The sequence below is a fragment of the Branchiostoma lanceolatum genome, chromosome 6, assembly GCF_035083965.1.
Source record: "Branchiostoma lanceolatum isolate klBraLanc5 chromosome 6, klBraLanc5.hap2, whole genome shotgun sequence".
Classification (NCBI taxonomy): Eukaryota; Metazoa; Chordata; class Leptocardii; order Amphioxiformes; family Branchiostomatidae; genus Branchiostoma; species Branchiostoma lanceolatum.
The window spans coordinates 14,064,485-14,083,768 of NC_089727.1; the positions used below are offsets into that span (position 1 = coordinate 14,064,485).

At 39.8% G+C, this 19,284-nt stretch overlaps 1 protein-coding gene across 7 annotated transcripts in view; it reads right to left on the reverse strand.

Annotated features, from left to right (window-relative positions):
• LOC136437363 (arf-GAP with Rho-GAP domain, ANK repeat and PH domain-containing protein 1-like) overlaps positions 1–16,897 on the reverse strand; it is a 63,132-nt gene extending 46,235 nt beyond the window's left edge. For all 7 annotated transcript variants that reach the window (XM_066431930.1, XM_066431934.1, XM_066431932.1 and 4 more), the window contains exon 1: positions 16,773–16,897. The gene's annotated coding sequence lies outside the window, so the exon portion shown is untranslated. The remainder of the gene's footprint in view (positions 1–16,772) is intronic.
• Positions 16,898–19,284: the final 2,387 nt, after the last annotated feature.

Sequence of the window (19,284 nt, forward strand, 5' to 3'; positions counted from 1 at the left end):
GTAAAGAGAGAGTAGAGCTGCCATCCAAACAGACACCCAGCAAACTATTTGCAATGTTTTTATGCAATTGTGAGTTAATAGTGCCAATGATGATGATGAGTTAAGTGCCAATGACTTTAAAAAACTAGTTCTATAATGTATATGTACCAAGGAATATACTGCACATGAAAAGAATGGGCTCTTTCCTAGGGGTAGGAAGATATGATCAGCTTGGATGACTAATTAGTTACAGGACTTCCTCCCCTGGGCATTCCCAGGCCAAGAGTTTCCTTGTTACCACCAGCCACCAGCTTGTGGAATCAAGGATCCTTCAATGGTGGAATCTAGGAGCTGGGGCAGGGCCATTCAAGGAACTCTGCCTGGGCTTTTCAGGATCTTTCAGCCCTTTGCCTGGGCTTTTCAGGATCATGACAGATCTGTACCAACTTCATGTACAAAAAAATGAATTGAGATAAGCAGTGATCTCAAAAGGTAAATTTGTATTGATGAGAAGGTTTGTTTTTTCAAGCATGATAAATTCAAACCGTCTTGAGGAAGGCAGCGCCTGTTGTGGACTGGTCTATTTTCTTCCGCTGTGCTCGTGCATTAGCTCCTTCCAATGTCGATCTAGTTGAGATTTGAACTGGTTTTGCTGGAGACTACACTCTCCGGTAGAGAGTGCCAAATGTTTAAGGTCAAACAGTATCAGTAATACAAATCCACCAGACAATTTGGTGATCATCATGTGTTGGTGGCAAGAAGTTTTGAAATTAAGAAACGATCTACCCGTATGTGCTCTTGAACATTTAGCAAGAGATAGAAATGAAAACAAAGGGGCAGAAGGATGTGCATTCACACCCTGTTTATTTAGAGACTTGTAGATAAATAGTAGAAATCGACCAAGGTACTCCGCTATACAGGGTAGTCCGCTATACAGTGAAGCTCAATCGATACTTGAACTTCACTCAAGTTCACTGTATAGCGGACTACCCTGTATATCAGAGTACCTCGGCCGATTTCTACTATTTTCCCAACGATAGGACGGGGCCTGGTAGAGGCTATTGAAAATTGTCCAGTACTGAAGAATAACCAAATTTACCAGTCTGAGAAGTTGGGCAGAGAATTGGTTTTGCTAGCTTAAGTTGACACAACTGTTGATAAATCCTTTGAAATGGTATTATATTTATATTCGACCAATTCTGAGTCATACCAAAGACTTTGTAAAGATGGTACAAACTTGTGAAACAGTATGGAAGTTATACACACTTCACTGCCAAAATACTGATTACTTGCATCACAGCAGGTGCCCTGTTTGCAACTGGGGACCTGATATACAATATACCGGTAGGCCAAAGGTGATCATGAGCAACACAGGTTTTAATCTTAAACTGAAATCTGACGGCTTTAAAGTAAAAGAAGAAGAAAAATCCTTAGCCTCTACCAGGCTCCGTCCAATCGCTCGGAAAATAGTAGTAATCGGCCAAATAGAGTGAATAGTATGCCAGGGGTACAGTGAAGCTCAATAGGGGACTACCTTGTATAGCGGACTACCCCTGACACTCTATTTAATTATTTGGCCTATTTCAACTATTTTCCCAGCGATTGGATGGAGCCTGGTAGAGGCTAAGAAATCCTGGCGATGGTGTTAGAATTGCATAGACCTGTGTCATCCCAGTTAGCTTACATGTACCTCAGTCTGCAGAACAGTCTGAGGAAAATTCATTACGCTTTATCATTAGCTATTTATTAATAGTGTAATGTGGCTTTGTTACGGCTCAAATATTTTTAGCCAAGCACGTTTTGGTTCCAGGGTCACCCCCCCTCCTCTGAAGAAGCGTGTTGGGCTCTTTTACATGCAAAGTTTGATGCCCAAAAGCTCCTTTATTACAACAAGGGTGCAGGCTTTATGTACCCCTCCAATGCAGTCTCCTTCGGAATGCTTATATGATACACTGTACTAGCATACTACACCATCTACATGTACCATGTCTACTGTATGGCTCCCATAGTTGCTCCAAGGTGGTTTAAAATCATTGATTTGTTGGCCTCCTTGCTGGCTAACACTAAATCTCTACTAGTAGTATAAGGGTACAGGTGACGCTGTCATATATAAAGGACCATTAGAGAGACGCATACATGCGTGCCATGTGGAAAGCAATATGTCAGACCCTACATTTGCTTGAAGATCAGCTGACACCAACCAAGCTGGTTAGAGCAAATATGGACAGGACTGTACCCAAACTACCATCTGTGTACCCAGAAGTAAGCTGGGGGTAACACATCTTTGCTCATACAGTACAAAGGAAGCAGAAATTTTGTCTCTGCATAACGATGGGCTTTCTTGACTAACTTTGTCAGACAGGAAAGCCATCTGGGAAGGTGTTTCTCCTTTTCACTATAACCTCCTTGTGTGACCACAATGTATTGTTCCTAGCTTCCCCCTTTCATAAAGTTGGTATAGTCCTGGAGGCAAATGGTTTGTCTTCGAATTCTCCCCAGGGAGGCCTGCTCTCAGCTTTTACTGAAACCTGAGTGAGTCACTGAGTGTGAATGCCTGCATTTCATTCTCTGGGCTTGCTCTGGCATGGGACCAGCTATAGCAGGCTGTGATCTGTTCTTAATGATGTGCTAATTAGTCATCATCTCTGCAACAGTTGAAAGGAATTATTTGCCAGGAAATTATAGAAAGTTAGGTTCTATTGTAGTTGTAGTGGTACCGAAATGAAATGATATGCAGAACTTTCTTGAAAGTTGGAACTGAGTGCAGAATGGTGTAAGTTATCTCAAGTTGGCCCTTCTATGACCACGAAAGAAATGAGACTAATCATGAGGTCACCTTTTCCCCACCACGTTTACAGACAAGAAGAAAACTACTCTCTTCTTAACATCACACACAGAATGAATGGGACCCAATATTAGTTAGAACTACATGTAAGTGTCAGTGTGAAACAAATCAAAGGCCTTAACCACTACGCTAAAAGGTCGCGACCAGTTAGCCTGGTCAGTTGGAGGCGCTTGAACCCCCACTGTTACAAGTGGTTAAGACTAGAGTAGTCACATGTTATACTGTTCATCATTGTCTGTCTGTACTTTCCGTGTTACATGTACTTGCAATTAAGCCTTTGGCCATGAACTTTCTCTTTAGTCATCATCATAACAATATACCTATCAACCCCATCATCTAGCCCAAACTCTAGGAACTAACAAGGATGACACTCGGGCTACCCATCATCTTCCTTGCATATCATAACCAACTAGCTTGAGTGTCATTTTGTTTCAGTTCCAGGCTCTACCCTTCACCAAGCAGTCTGAGATCACTGCCATTCAAGTGTCTGGAATAAGTGTATCTGTCCAGATTCTGGCCTAGCATGCTGATTGGTCCCTTCAAAGCTCCACGGGAAGCCTTGTCCTTGTCACTCAGCTTAACGACTTTCTCCACATGGTATCTCTGTAGGGACCACATCTTACTAGGGACCACACTTCTCAGAAATGGCCGAAAGAAATGACCAAAAACATGGAGTTGATTTAATGTCATACATAGACAATGAAATAGAGTTTTCTTCAGATCTTTGTAAAATCGTCATGATAACACTTTCTATATACCAAAATGCAGGTACTACAGCCTTGTCGGTAAATAAGGTCTTTCTGGGATGGGGTGATCCCTGCTGAGATAGCATATGGAGCTCTGACAGAAGGGACCAATCAGCGTGCTAGAAAAGAATATGAATGAACTAGACAACTCGAAATAGGATTTCTCTCAACATCTCTCAGCCAAAATGATGATGATGATCCCTGAGAAGATTGAACAGCAACAAATTTTTGGGTTCTCAGCACTCAGATTAAAGAACAAAATATTGAGGACCATGTTTAGGCCTTCAGAGCACTCAGTTTTATTCAAGCAGTTTTTTTCTGCCTGTCCTCTGCTTCTGATGATGTCTGTCTGCTATATTTTTGTCCCCTTTCAATGTCCACAAATCAAGTAACCGGTGTGGCCAAAACACTAAAAAATGATTATGTTAGCTTTCCTTTTTGGACTGTGTTTGTTTCGTTCAATCAACCACGGCCCCTGGGGAGCCAGGCCTTAATGAATGTCATAGTCCTACAATCATAGGTTCCCCTCCCTTTCAATTAAAAAGCTATTAACAAATCATCTCTGTCAAGTTTTGCTGGACACAACATACAGTAATGGCAGTATCACATGCAGTGCCGTGCACTGACTAACATTTATGTGGCTCCAGATTTAGAACTAAGAAACTTTTAGAATGCCCGATCATTCATTTCATTATCAATGCTTACCCATACTTTATTTGAGTTTATGTTCCTCACTGTCACTGTGTTTAAAGCTGTTTTTCGCTACAACTAACTTTAAAATAGCTATGATACACCCTTGCTGAGAAGTATATATTATAATATTACAACATTGCACCGCCCAATCTTTTATTTCTTTTTGAAGTTAAAAAATTTTTCTAGTCATCCTCTAAAACTGTAACAAACAGAGTAACAGAGCAACGTTAACGTTGTATTGTAACATTACACAGTCAAGTTCATTTTAATTCAGACTAGGGATTTTAAGGCTTCACGTTCAAATTTATACAGCCCTACCGTACTAGAAGTTTGATTACATTGTATATTATTTTAGACAACTTCAACCACCCTAACATTGCCACTGACAGAAGTTACCATGACTGTATCTGTATCTGTATAGCCAGCTTCCCAGGCACGCGGCGCGGCAGCAGCTGGTTATATTAAACTTTTGAACATATGACTGCAATCGTTCTTTGAGGCTATGCAGTGAAGGTGTTCCTACAGCATCTGATGACAACGAGTTCCATTCTACTAATCGTTCTCAGGAAATACGAATTTTTGAACACATCAATCCTTGGTTGATAACTCTGGTACTAAAAGGCATGGCTATTTCTTGTCCTTCCACTCCTTCATGAACAGAATGAAGGAGTGGAATGACGACAGCTAACTTCTGCCTCTTTTATCCTACCCTGGCTACTATCAAAAGCTACAACATCAAGTGTGTTACTTCTGTCAACCTCGCCACCTGCCACCATATAATGTCCACTGGCAGAAGTTAGCATGATGTCACCTAACTTCTGCCAACTTCTTCCACCTGCCAAAGATACCCCAAAAATAGTTACTCATTGACAAGTAAGTGGATAAAATTTTGAAACAGTCAGACGTTTCAGACAGTATCCACTGTCTTTCATCAGTGTCTTTCCTCCAAATAGATATGTTAATGAGGTAAATACAATTTCAGATTGTTCAATAGAATAGTAAGTTAAGACAAGGTTGTATGCTAATGAATCAATTAGCTCATGTTGTTTTAGGAGCTAATGTCCCTAACCAAAACTAGGTACTCATCTACACCTTAGTGAAGTGAGTGAAGTCGTGTTAAGTGCCTTTTCCAAGGACACAGCATTGGGGCATATCAGTAGTTTTGAACTCGGGACCTGTCAGTTCTGGGCGTAACACCCCACACAGTGCCTAAACTTCATTGCCAGTGGGCAGTTCATTCCATCCTGGTGTTCATTCCACTCCTTCACGAAATGTGGAAGTCCCACAAACACTTGTAAAAGAAAATGACGAAAATAGCCCTGTAGCCTGTGATACGATTCTAAGTCATGTTCGCTGTAGTGTCCGCACTATTTAATTAAAGACAGGTCGCTCTGTTTAAGCCCACAAAGAACTGTTCGACTAAAAAGCCATGAGTTGCAAGTGAAAGGAGCTAATCAGGATTGGTTAGCTCCATTTTCCCATCAAAAGTACAAAACTCACACAACAATAAAACCATTCTTATCAATTTTCATATCATACTAATCAATATTAAAGGAAGTTGAAACATAAATTTGAAGATCACATTAAAAAATCTGAAGATTGTTCGAAACAATCTGAAGGTTCTTTGAAACAATCTGAAGGTTCTTTGAAACAATCTGAAGGTTCTTTGAAACCAATCTCAAAACAATCTGAAGATTCTTGCAAACAATCTGAAGGTTATCTCAAACAATCTGAAGATTTTCCATAAAATCTGAAGATTTTCGGGAAAAATCTGAAGGTTTTTCGATTTTCAACGACGCGTGACGACCCCCGCTGGGGGTCATTATGATCCATTAAGTGGCAAGGAAGTTGTTCACAAAATATCAACTCTGTAAGTATAAGCTGTCAGAGGCTACAAGCATTAGTCCAAAGTGCAATAGAAAGTCCAAAATTAATCTGGAGGGTGTTATATATAATCATAAATACCACTACACCCCCTTCCAGACCATCCCCCCTGGGTACCTCTTCTTCCCTGCCTTCTGTCCCTGTCAAGCCACATCCCTTATTGCCTCTTCTATCCTAACTGACAGTGAGAGATTCTCTTTGTCCTTGCAGTGCTATAACTTGTAGTGAAATGTCAGTCAGTCTCATTTGTATTCCCCTCCCCATGGTCACGCTGAAGGTGAACCGTCTCGTCTTGATAAGTATGATTTATAGACACGCAGCACAACAGTTTCATGGGAAGTAACATTTACAGCTGTTTCACCCAAGCTGCCACTTGCATGGCAGTGATATTGTATTACTTTGAGGATTGGATATTCTATCACAAACGATTGGTGCGCGCTCTAACCTTGATCCTTTCAGAACATCAGAACACTGAACAAGACAATTTTTCCATTGCAATATTCTACCTTTTGCACAGTGACACTGCAGTAAACAATTACGAAGTTGTTTTTCACTCAAATTTCAGCGCTTCATGCATGGATGCATATTAAAGGAAAGGTTTCCAGACTGATTAATATACTGTAACACTAAATTGACATATGAGACTGTGATTTATAACTATGTGTTTGTCCCTCCATGGATATACAGCCTACTAGTAAACAAATAGTCCTCGGACATATTTTCTAATTGTTCAAATCAAAGAAATAAATGAGTCATTTAAAATCAAGTTTACTGATTGCATTACCTCGAAGCACTATGATTATTATATGAAATGGTGTTGATATATGGAATAGATTTACATAATTATCATATTGATTTAAACAATCATCAATATGTTTTGAAAACTGAAGTTGGCTCGAGAGTAAATAATTCTAACAAAATAGATAGAATCTAAAGACAATTGCAATTTAATCTCTCAGTCTACAACTGGCTAAGATGTGGAGAAAACTTATGGACATTTCTAGTGACATCCATCACTCTTCTTCTGAGGTACTAAAATCAACGTTTCTACATATCAAGTGACTCTGAAGAAGCGTGATACATGTCAGTCAAAATGTTCGGATTAGTAATCTCCATATCTTAATATCTGGTTGTAGAGACTGATTTGTGTTCAGATATTGTTTTCCTGGATGTCTAACCTTCATCATTTAGCATATAAAATGGCTGTTCTCCAAGTGCAATCCACAGGAAATACTTTTTTATAAATGTTAGCCTTGCTCCACATATGCATTGAAAGCAATGAATTATAAGATACCAACATTGTTGCAGTACCACATGTTAATGTATGTTAAGACCTAAATACATTTATGTATCAATCCCTTTTTTCTTAGAATGAGCTGGATTGGTCTGCTTTCTACTAATCACACTCTAAGGCCATATCAATTTAATTTCTTGGTTAACAGATTTTTTGAAAAAATGCTAAATTCCAAAATCAACATGAAAACAGAATCTCAACAGAGGAAAGTCTTTACTTCAGGGAGTGAACATGGTCAGGTGCAAGTTTTCACCCCAGCCTTCTGTTTTCATGATTTTTTTTTGCTAAAATTGAAAATAAAAACCTGTTAACCAAGAAATTAAATTGGTGTGGCCTAAGCCAACAAAAAAAGAATGAACAAGAAATCAAAGATCTCAAACTTCCGTGAAAATATTGTGAATTTCTAAATGCCATTACCCTACTAGTAGCTAGATATCACAGAATGATGATCCTTCTTCTTTCAGATGCATTTATGAGCAACAACCACTACATACATGTGCCTCAAACTCAAGAACCAGCAGTGATTTTGTATCACATGTGGGCATTCTATCACAGTATCAGATTGTTAGCTGCATGGCTGAGGTTTCAGTTAACATACAATCTTCGATCGATCACTCTTCACTTGATATCAGAGGACATCTCAAGTTCAATGGAAGCCTACATAAATCATGGCTCCAGCGAAGGTTGGGGGAAGGTTGTGCTAACCTATTGATTCACTAAATCTGTCTTTACATCATGTACTGAGTCAGCAACAATCGAGATACATTCATCATGCAGTTTTCGTTGTTGTACAACTTGTAGGATTTTCAGTGACACTATGATAGAACTGACTGTCAATACAAATGCAAGGATCTACATGTATGGTAACCTTCTCAATTACAAGACAGCTTGATTTTCCACAACCGTCCAAAGAATGCCATCCATTCATTGTCATAAACCTATCAATATCATTATCGTGATGTAACTGTATGATACAAATAATCTAAACAGCATTATATGTATATAAGATGATGATGATATTTATCTTATTTTGGTTTAGGCTAAAAGAGCATCACACTTGTTGTGCAATCATTTTCATTCCAAGCACTACTTAATTAATTAGAACTTCATAAGTCTACAGTTCTACCTGTAAATTTTACTGTTTAGACCTAATGTTTTGAGGGACCTGGGACATAACTGGCAATTTTATCATTTATGTCAAGGAAAGAATCTGAAATACTATCTTATTCTACAGTACAAAATTAAATGTGAGGTTTTAAGTACCAAGACTAAGAGTCCAATGAAATGCGAGTCCTGGTAATAACATTTATATATACATTTGCTGCATTATTCAATATCATCAGGCAAGTGATAAATTTCTTGCTTTGAAGTACTTGACGTACCATGGTAATTTTAAACAGTATCAAAGTTACAAAGCATAATTTAAACTATAAAGTAAATTTTTGCAGGTTACAAGTTGTATCACATTTTATGGGGCCAAAGCATAAAGTTTCTCTTTCAAAGTTCATTGCAAGCTGAGAAGATTTAATTCTGTGCACTTTTGGCATACAACAGTAATAGAAGTTCCAAAACACAGATTATACATGTCATAAAAGTCAAAGCAACATCGCTGCATGTGGAATTTTATGGCAAGGAGGTGTATACGTTATTAAGTTTAACTTTTCAAATGCTGCAAAACAGCACTGTCCTCATCAAATGCTAGTCACTCAGCAGCCCTCTTATCAACTCAGGGCTTCTCAATCTTATATGACCTTCGTGGCAACTTCAAGTTCAAGATGCAAGATGGCATTTCACTGTCTTGGTTATATGTACTACAATTAAATCAAGCAAATACATGTAAGACATATATAAAAGAAGCAAAACCTAAGTAGTAAGTATGTTTCGACATTCAGTCATTCACCATTCCTGACATATTCTACATGTACATTAGTTACATAATTCCGTCTACAACTGTGAAGGTGATAAAGTAATTGTCTCCTTACTTTGGCAGGGCGAGCCTTAATTCATGAGTTGCTGGTTTCCAGAACATTTCATAACTGATGGGAGGGCATAATACCGTAGGGTCACATATGCATCATACCCCAGTGGGTGATACATGTATAACAGTGTTGTAATATTCGTCTGAGGCCCCATAAAGAGCCAGGGCTTAAAGCTACATTGTGAACTAGTATACATTTGTGTATATTGAGCATTTATGGACAGTATACATCTATCATTCATACTTTCCAATATTGATTTCAGTTATAAAGTAAAGGTAAAAGTAGTCCGGATCCCATAGCCTTTTTGAGGCTGTAGGAGTTTTGGTTTGTTAATACACTGTGTCTAAGGCGTGATATTGAAAGGTGGAGCCCGACCCTCTCCTTCTACCATATTTTACCTCCCCAACCGAAGTCAGGTACCCATTTTTACACCTGGGCGGAGTGAGGAAAGTCGTGTTAAGTGCCTTTCCAAGGAAATGTCAGGAACACCAGAAATTGAACCCATGAACTCTTGATCTCATGTCCACTGGCTAACCCACATTCGATGCCACTGTCGTCTATTCAAGGCCACTGTCGTTTTCTGTTATAATGCTACCAAATATCAACAGAAGTACTCTGAATACTGGTACTGTCCCTACATGTACGTTGGGAGTCTGAACTAGTGATTTCCTTTTGCTCTTATATTTTCTGAATGTGAGATGCATGTCCCTGATACAATACTGAACTGACCACTCCTTGAGGTGCATCCTGTTTCAAACATCTTTCCCATTCCTTCCTTCTGCTTTCTAAGAAAACTCCCATTTGACCCATGACCATATCTGGAATATTATAAGGTGACATTTCAACACAACATGGCTTCAGATAATAATATCACCTGGCTAACTCCTCTGGTATGCTATCTGTATATTTGGCCGATTTCTACTCTTTCTAGCCACGTCTGAAGCCTGGTAGAGGCTATCACTGCCCCTAGTTCTACTACAATGTTTCTGATCCACCCCTCCAGTTTTCAAATGGTACAGCCCTTACAGAAGTGTGAAATATGGAAGAAGGTAAAACATTGATGAATACAAACTTATGAAACTCCCAAAAAATATCATTTACACTTCATCACCAACACCAATGGTAACTGTTGCCATTTGTTACAAATATACCTGAAAGAACACAAGCAAAGAAAAGACATTTTTCACAATATGAAAGTTGAGAGCTACTGACACCAACAAATCAAAATTCATATTACAACATCAAAGCTCCTTTAGAATACCAAATATAATGGACTGAGTGCAAACTCTTTCATTTCATAAGCTATAACTTGACTTTGTCTAGTATTGCTTTGGTTTTTATAGCAGCAAACTGATATATCATCAGTTCACAACAATAAAGTTACAAAGAAGACTTAAAAACATTCAGCCAACAATGCAGAAATAACTGTTACTGCAACTAGTAGAAACCAACAAAATTGGAATGAAATGTTCTAGTCGTTTCTAACGCTTTCATGCAACAACACGGCGACCGGATTTTCAAAATGTTAGAGTGTGCTCATCCCTCTATTCCTGATGTGCACTATGCCGCACGTTGCCTCTTACATTAGTGCCACTTTAACGGCGTAAATGGACGAATCTTCAAACACGAGGACTTATACCTTCCCATTAGAGCCCTTCACATTGCAAATGGCAGGCATTACGGAAAAGCCCTAACCTACATAAGGGTGGCAATTTCTGCAGGGGACCACAGTCTCCCTTCAAACAATTATGATACAAGATATTCAGCAATGGCAAAATGATCTGACTTGAGCCCATCTCACCATTTTATAGCTGCTCATTTTGCTGCAGAGGGTATGGAGGGGTTATGACTGCACACGTGTGAAATTAAAGTACATCATTAATTTTTCAACATGCTTTGAATTTACCTTTACTTGTAACGTCAATAACAGGGCTCAAATTAGTTCAATATCTTGTTTTCTGCAAAATTCATGATACTGGGCCAGTAGTAGCAGTGCTAATCTAACTTGCCAAATTGTGTTGTTTATTATTTTCTTCTGCAATTTAGAAATGTTTCATACAAATTTCATGGCCCTAGATTAAGTTTTTCCTATTTAGAGTTTTGTTCTTTCCCACTAAGACTAGAAATATAGCCATGTTGATTTCAGATAGTGTTTGCAATCAAGGGAAATTATTATTTTGTATCCATGTTTGTAGCTGGAAAATTAAATGTTTTCTCTACATTTTTCATATTTCCTATAATTTAGTATAAAGGACAGCCTGACATTACCACAACAGACTTTTACTGGTGTAATGTTGGTACCAAGTAAGCCCATGGCTTAAGTGGATTAAGGATCTGATGGTATCTACCAGCCCCCCCACTGCAGGTTTACTGAGTCATCTGTCCAGGGATTACTGCAGGATAAACCTGTCTGAATGAATAACACTGGGAGGGGGTGAAGGCCTACAAGTATTGAATGGCAATCTACATATATCACTAGTATACAGGTGGGTAGTTATTTTCCAGGACTTTCTGTTGTTATTTTTTCAAAATCATTATAAACAAAGACAATACATCTTGGAATATTAAATTTTAACCCCTTCCAAATATATTTCCTTCATTAAGGGCCTGTATGAATTTGTTGTGCGATAAGGTTTATGACTGTACAGGAAATTGATGGCATTCTTGAGACAGTGGCAAATGTGTCATATAACTTTCAACTGTCTTGTGACAGAAATGGTTGTGGAGGATCCTTGTCATTGTCAACAGTTGGTTCTGTCCCAAAATCATACAATGAACAAGCGGGCTGTGCTCTTATACCTGTAACCATGCGCCCCCTTACCCTGGGGTGCATAGATCCTTTGACAAGCACAAAATTCTGATTAACCAAGTTAGGTCACATGTGGCCGCAGTCTTCAACTGCGACCTGTCTGACAGTAACTTCTCCCATCAGGAAGCCTTTATAGAATGCTCAATTTTAGCTTGAAATTCTCTAAAACTCTACTCCATCCCCTGTTTGCTTGCTCCCTCGCAATTCTCCCCTTGCAATTTTTCCCTAGAAAAAACACTGCATGGATTTGACACATGCAGAGGAAAGGAAAGATATTCTACTCACCATACCACCTTGCCTGTTGAGGTGAATTTCAAAGCAATGAATGAGCACAAAGCAAGGTCCTACATGTATCGCTGTAACCACAGACAGGCATTGCGTTGTGCATATGAATGACTTGGTCGCAAAATTACAGAAGATTGGAATGTGACAGACCTGGGAAATTGGTCTGGCAGCCCTGCTGTAATATTTAACACTCCTGTTGGGTTGCAGAATGAAAGTACAGGTACTACAGTAGTGTTACTAGTGTTTGGGAACAATGTTGAATGGCTGCCCATACTATTGAGTTTGAACTGCAGCCATAGTTGGCATATCTCCAACAACAACTTGGAAGGTGCTCAGTACTCTTACAGAACTGTCCCTTGGGCCTCTGGGGTTCTCAAGGTTACAGTGCAGTTCTTAAACTGATGAGTCTAAACTGCATGTACAGGTGCAGCTAAGGACACAGATCTACAATATCATAGATTTCAGCAATTTCATTGGTATCATATATGAGACTACCGTATGCAATGATACAGACTCAATTCCAAACATCAGCCTGAAGCTTGTAGTACCAAGGAGACATATTTTTGTCGCTGTGAAAGGAATGTTCGTTGATCAAAGCTAGGAGTCATTGGCGGTATTCTTTATGAAAAAATTATTTCAAGTAGACTGGATGAAGGGAGATTCCAATTCTTAGCCATTATACCAGGCATGATAACCAAAAGATTTGATACCCTCCCCCACCTTGAGATTCCTGATGATTGGAGTATTCCAAAGCTCCAATCATATAATTATATGCCTGACCTTGAAATTCTACAGACCTATATGTCTTCTGTCTCTGGTTTAACTTTCTACATGCTACCTTACTGGAAAATCAATGTAAATTTGATGCCAAAAAGCTACGTACATCAGCAGGGAGAAGGTTAAGATGTGAACTGAACGTGATCAGGATACAGGGCTGTCTCCAGAACCCATCCCTCCGTCCCGGGAGGGAAATTTGCTTGTTGGAACAGAAAAGAATTCCACCCTGTTTGTCCCGATAATGTGAACTTCATGACGTGAAATTGATGAAAATACCTTTTCGTCAGCTTGAAATGACTGAGCTAACATGAAAATTATCAACATGGGCTAAAAAAAAAGAGAGAGGGACGAAGACATCCCACACAGTGTGAATCAATATAAATGAAACATTCCTATGGGTCGATAAAGTGATCATTGTGATAAATTATGGGGTCAGGTTTCAATCTACATAAAGGGGGCAAACGCACCTCCACACAATTCAAGCTAATGCAAAAAATATTGAAGGAAAATCTTTTCTAACACTCCTTTAATTTAGAAATTTCATAACAAAAACACCAATTATAAACTTTGTTTACCTGTCAACAAACTTAATGACTTGGCTATCTATCCAAAGCTATATTGTAGTTCTGTACATAGGTTATATTGGCAGGTGGCGTCCAATTGTACATGTACTAATCAGAGTTTACTACACATTGTAAACCAGCTTATAAGCTTAGATTGAAAAAGACAAAGTAGACTTTAACAACGAAAAATAATTTTGTGCCCTGGTATAGCTTGTTGGAGTCACCAATTTGAAAACACAACAAAGGAATACTATCAGTCTGTTTGATTTTCAGGGATTGTAGAAGTCAACTATCTATCTGACCTTTGAGCTCTTAAGTGGTCACCTGGTTTCATACATGTATTCAACCGAAAGGTCTTATTCGTAACAATATTAAAGGGCATAACCAAAGAAAGGCTAACAATAAATTTTGTTCTCTTTAGATTTGCATAAACACTAGTATCAAATATGTAGCATGTAATATAGTTTGAAACAATTATCCACCATCTATCTTAAGTTATAAACAATTGCACATCGTGACTCGCCAACAATACAGCTACATGTAACCCTAAAACCAACAAGAACGTCAACGCAATACTTCCTGTATGCCCTACCCTCTGTATACGTTTCAGACGTAGAGTTCCCTATAAATAGTCATAATATGCTCAGCCTTGGGCAAACAGGAAACTAAGGACGCTGTTCTGACCAGACTGAGACGAGACAAAATTTCGCCCCAAGGCAATTGCTTGCTTCAGCCGTACCATCTTCTACTTTTCTTAAACATAAACATAGCTATTACCTTAAAGAGTTTCACACCAAAGCTCTTAGTTTCACACCAAAGCTGTTAGCCTATGTGTGTTTGATGAGAGGAAACTGACTCTATAGTCAGTATAATTCCTTGATCAAAGCAGTTCATAATTTTGGAGAAAAATCCGAAATATCACAAGCAACTGATGGTGAAACAAAAGATTTGCAGTTTTGTTGGTCTGGCTTGTCGTTGAGGATAGGTTAAGTCTTGCTTCATATGCTTCTTGTTGGTTAGATGATTACAAAACTCTGGACAGACAGAAGACCTGTCACACCTGTTAATTGGATATGGTGATCTCTGTAAATGTCATTACTAATTAAGGTTGCCACTGTTGTAATGAAATACTTTATCAACAGTTTACATCAGAACCATAGGAAATTACCCCGTTATGTTAAAATCTTTTATGTAGTTTTACAAATCCCAATAAATCCCTACTAGAACCGATCACTTGGAAGTCAGGTAACATGGAGATAGGACAATGGGCTGAAACAGGCTATAAACTAGTAGGTATATACAACAGTTGCTGTACTATTTTCACATCTTAAAAACCATCTAATAGTACCGAGTTAGGCAATGTAAAAATGAAAGTAATCACTGCCACCTTAACCTCATCAAGGTATAAATGGACCAGATTAAACTACCAAAGTGTCATTCTATAAACATGTCTTTGTGTGCACTGTTTTCACATTACAGTTGCACTGTTAGCTCTATATTGATTCTTGTTGGCAGAACAAAGTTCTACCTCACTCCGTGTGTAAACAAACCAAGGAGCCAAGTTGCCCCCGCAGAGGTCACATTTCCTGTCGTTCAAGTAGAGATTATATTGTTTTTCCATTGAAATCCATGAATGTTGATAAATGAAGGACTAAGAAGCAACTTAGATGTTCTTTCCTTTCAAAGTTTCATTTTTCTTTTCTTTCCAACATACAGTTTCTTCCTTTATTTTTCCATTTCATAACTTATCTTTCCTACCACCTTCTTCCTTGTGAATTTTCTCATACGCACATACACCCCCCTTTACGTCCTATAATGGTTTATTCCAAAAGTAGAACAATACAACATGTTTCCCAAGCAGTAAACCATGGTAAACAATAGGTGATAAGTATTTGCGTTAGAAGACAATGCATTTTGAAAGGTGTAGAATAGGATCATTTATTATCTTCTATACAACTTATTACAAGGTAGAATTTGGATGTGCATTATGTACTACATTTGGGTTTATAACTTGAAATATTGATGGTAAAAGTTATAATATCATTTATTAAAATGTAACGCTATCATTTATTCTGTATGGTGCTCCCAGGGAAGTCAGTATGTTTTCAAACTGAAAAACATGCATAGCACTCGCAGCTGAGTCTCAATGGTGCTTTCAAACTGCAGGTGATTTCAGATCGCTGTCTTCTGACTGTAACCACTTCCTGATTGATACCTACTAATCATTACAACCACCTGATAATCATTTTCTCACTGAAACCGTTATGCGTGCATTAAGCCCTCCTACTCTTAGTAGAAAAGGTAGCAAGATGAAGAAAAAATGAAAGGCAATATCAAAACATTGACCATTGACTAATATAACTTCTTTGTATGTTTTGTCAAGGTGATCAGTTTTAAATTCCAAAACAAGATCTACTGACAACAAGACAACAAATCAACATAATGATTGTTTTTTGTTAATGCCAAGAAATTACTTGATGCAAAATTGCGAGGAAAAATCAGACGTGTCTCAGGAAACGTTTGTGTTGTCCAAATCTGATGGTGCCCCAAAACAGGAAGTTAACTAACCCTCCAGCCTAAAGTAAGGCTCTTAATGGTCATTACAACATTCTGCATGAAGTTATCTTTAGACACTTGTAGGACGGCACACTTCAAACAAGTTCTGAAACATCCCTTAAATAATTACGCACTAAGAGAAGGTCATTCCTGGATGTTGTTAACAATGTTTATGGAAATGCGCCAAAGATGTGATGCCGAAACCCCCTGAGTGGACCCTCTAAAGGCCAAAATGCGACCTGTACCCAAAATTTTCATTGATTCCCACACAGCACACTGACCTCAAAAACCCATTTCTGCAAAATCTACAACAGACACAGCCTAAAACGACACATTTTACACACTGACATAGTCTCCCTTACCTTGTGTGAACGTGGGAACCTCAGTAACTTCGGAGATCTCCCAGAGTGGAGCTGGAATTTCGCGGAAATCGTGAGTTTTCGCCCACACGTACGAAGGAGGGAGGTGCTTTATGCTGATGAACTTCCTGGTCTGACTGCGCATGTCAGGTCAGCTGACAGCGGGAGTCCCAGGCCGCTGCGCTGCAGGGTTCAGCTGAATCGCAAGAGGACGCTGTTGCACGTCCCTCATTCGCACGTGTGGGCGAAAAACTCGCGATTTCCGCGAAATTCCAGCTCCACTACTGCTTGCTGGTATTTCTCACCGTGAAAATTTCCATACGGTTTTCCAATATATAAAAGTTCCAGGCGTACTACAGTAAAACTAACTGATGGCAGTAAAACTAACTGTGGTCACGATAGAATACCATGCTATAGAAGAACCAACTTTGTTTCAAACGTTCATGCCTACATCGACACCAACAGGTTCAAAGTCATCTAATTTCATTAACATTAAAACAGTACAAGTATTTCAACAAAAAAAAGGTGTTTTTGTCCGGACATATTCAAAGGTATACCAACTATATATGGACAAAATACATTGCAAAGTGCAAACAAACAGTATCAACATCAACTCTAACGTAGATGTAATATATATGTTTTAGTTGATAAGTTGTCATTTACCTTTATTTACTCCTTTAGAGTACACGTCATCACTCCGGCTCGACTCTCCGGATCAGGACTTTCCCTCCGTGTTCAGAAACCTTCATTCCAGAGGCTGCTCCACACTACGACACAGCACTGGCGGAAATGGCTAAACTGCAGCCATTTAGCCATGGCAGTGAAATGCAGAGAGAGTGGTTTGGAGTCAGGGTTTTCCTTCCCCTAGATGGACTGCCTACCACGGCTGACGAGCTCCATATACCCGACTGTTGTACTGCCTTTCGTCCGACCTCTCACCTGTAGCCTGCCCGGCATGGTTGGACCTGCCAGGGGCTTGAAGCCCCCGCCGGTATAGCCCACAGGATCATAGAGGCTCACAGTACTCCGGTCGATCGTATCCCCCCCATTCCCCGAGGCTGATCCTAGCCCCCGATCAGCCCACCTTCCTGACGGCATCGTAGTGCTCGCGACCCGGTTTGTCCAGGTACGCAAGAACCACAGGACTGCCGGACTGCTCGCCCTCGAACGGCGTCACGAACGTGCTCTGCTCAGCCGTACTGGTGATGAGGACCACCTTCCTCGAGGTGTAATCCGCCAAAGCGATGTGCAGAACGTCGGCCAGGTCCGAGCACCAGTGGCCCTGCTGAGCCAGGCTGTTTAGCTGCCCAAGGAAAGTCCAGAACGTACCCGGGACGGCGATGGCGTACTCCTCGGCGTTAGCCCTGATGTAGCGCACGAGGTCCTGGCGCAGCTGTGCGGCGGTGGTGTCAATGCAGGGCTCTGCTCTACCGAGTTGCCTGGCGGCCGAGACGAAGAAACTATCTCCGTCTCGCGCCACCGGGTCGATCTCGAACCCTTCACTGGCGAGGTTCAACTGCAGAACTTCCTCCCTGGTCTTATCGATCATCACCCAATGCCCGCTTGGTGATTTAAACGGCCCTAAAGTGACGAAATCCAGGACTGATTCCGAGCCCGAGCTAGGAAGATCTGATGACCAACTCTCCGAGACACTCCCTGAGACACTCTCTGACATGCTATCAGTATCAGCTATCTCTGATGTAGACGAGATGTCTTCAATCTTCAGATCCTCCTCCACGTTGGGTTTGCAATTGGCTGGGACCACAACGTTGTCGATCTTTTTGGAGCTGCGGTTGAAACACTTGAGGAAGGCCTGTCTGGCTTTTCTTGCTCGCCCCTTCACCCTGTTGACATTGGTCTGAAACCTGCATTCACAGAAAATTCAGTGATCGTCTTGTGAATGTAGGAAACACAGAAGGAAACACAGAAGAAAATCGACAGAAACGCAGAACGGGGAATCCTACGATAGCCCAGTATGATAGAGGAGACCGTCGAAATAAGTTAAATATTACATTACATATGCCATATACACAGCAATGGTTTACTATTAAGTTTATACCTTCGACAACTTTATTACACCTATGACTCCTAAAACAGAAACGCAAACTCGCCAAGTATCTAAGGAGGAAACAACAGGTGGAACGACATTGGCACTGGTTATGTCGAACAACAATCATGCGAAATTGTAAACATCCCTAAATCATAGAAATTTAAACATCAATACAAGTTGCGCATAGTTTGCCTGTGTATGAATCAGACAATACTGACAGAAATGTCCGTCAGGAAATTTGTAGTCAATGTAAAGCAATTTTGCTCGTCCGACCGCCTCTGAGCATGGGGCTCCTCATCGTTTTTCAAATGCGTCCCAGTTTATAATCAAGTTCAAATATCGATGCATCGTCACGATCATGCATAGTTTCACCAGTTCGGTAGATTATCAAATATCGGAGTTCATTTTTTACACAGCCAAAAGCAATTAACTGCAAACATTTTGGTTTGGTTCCTCTGCTACCTA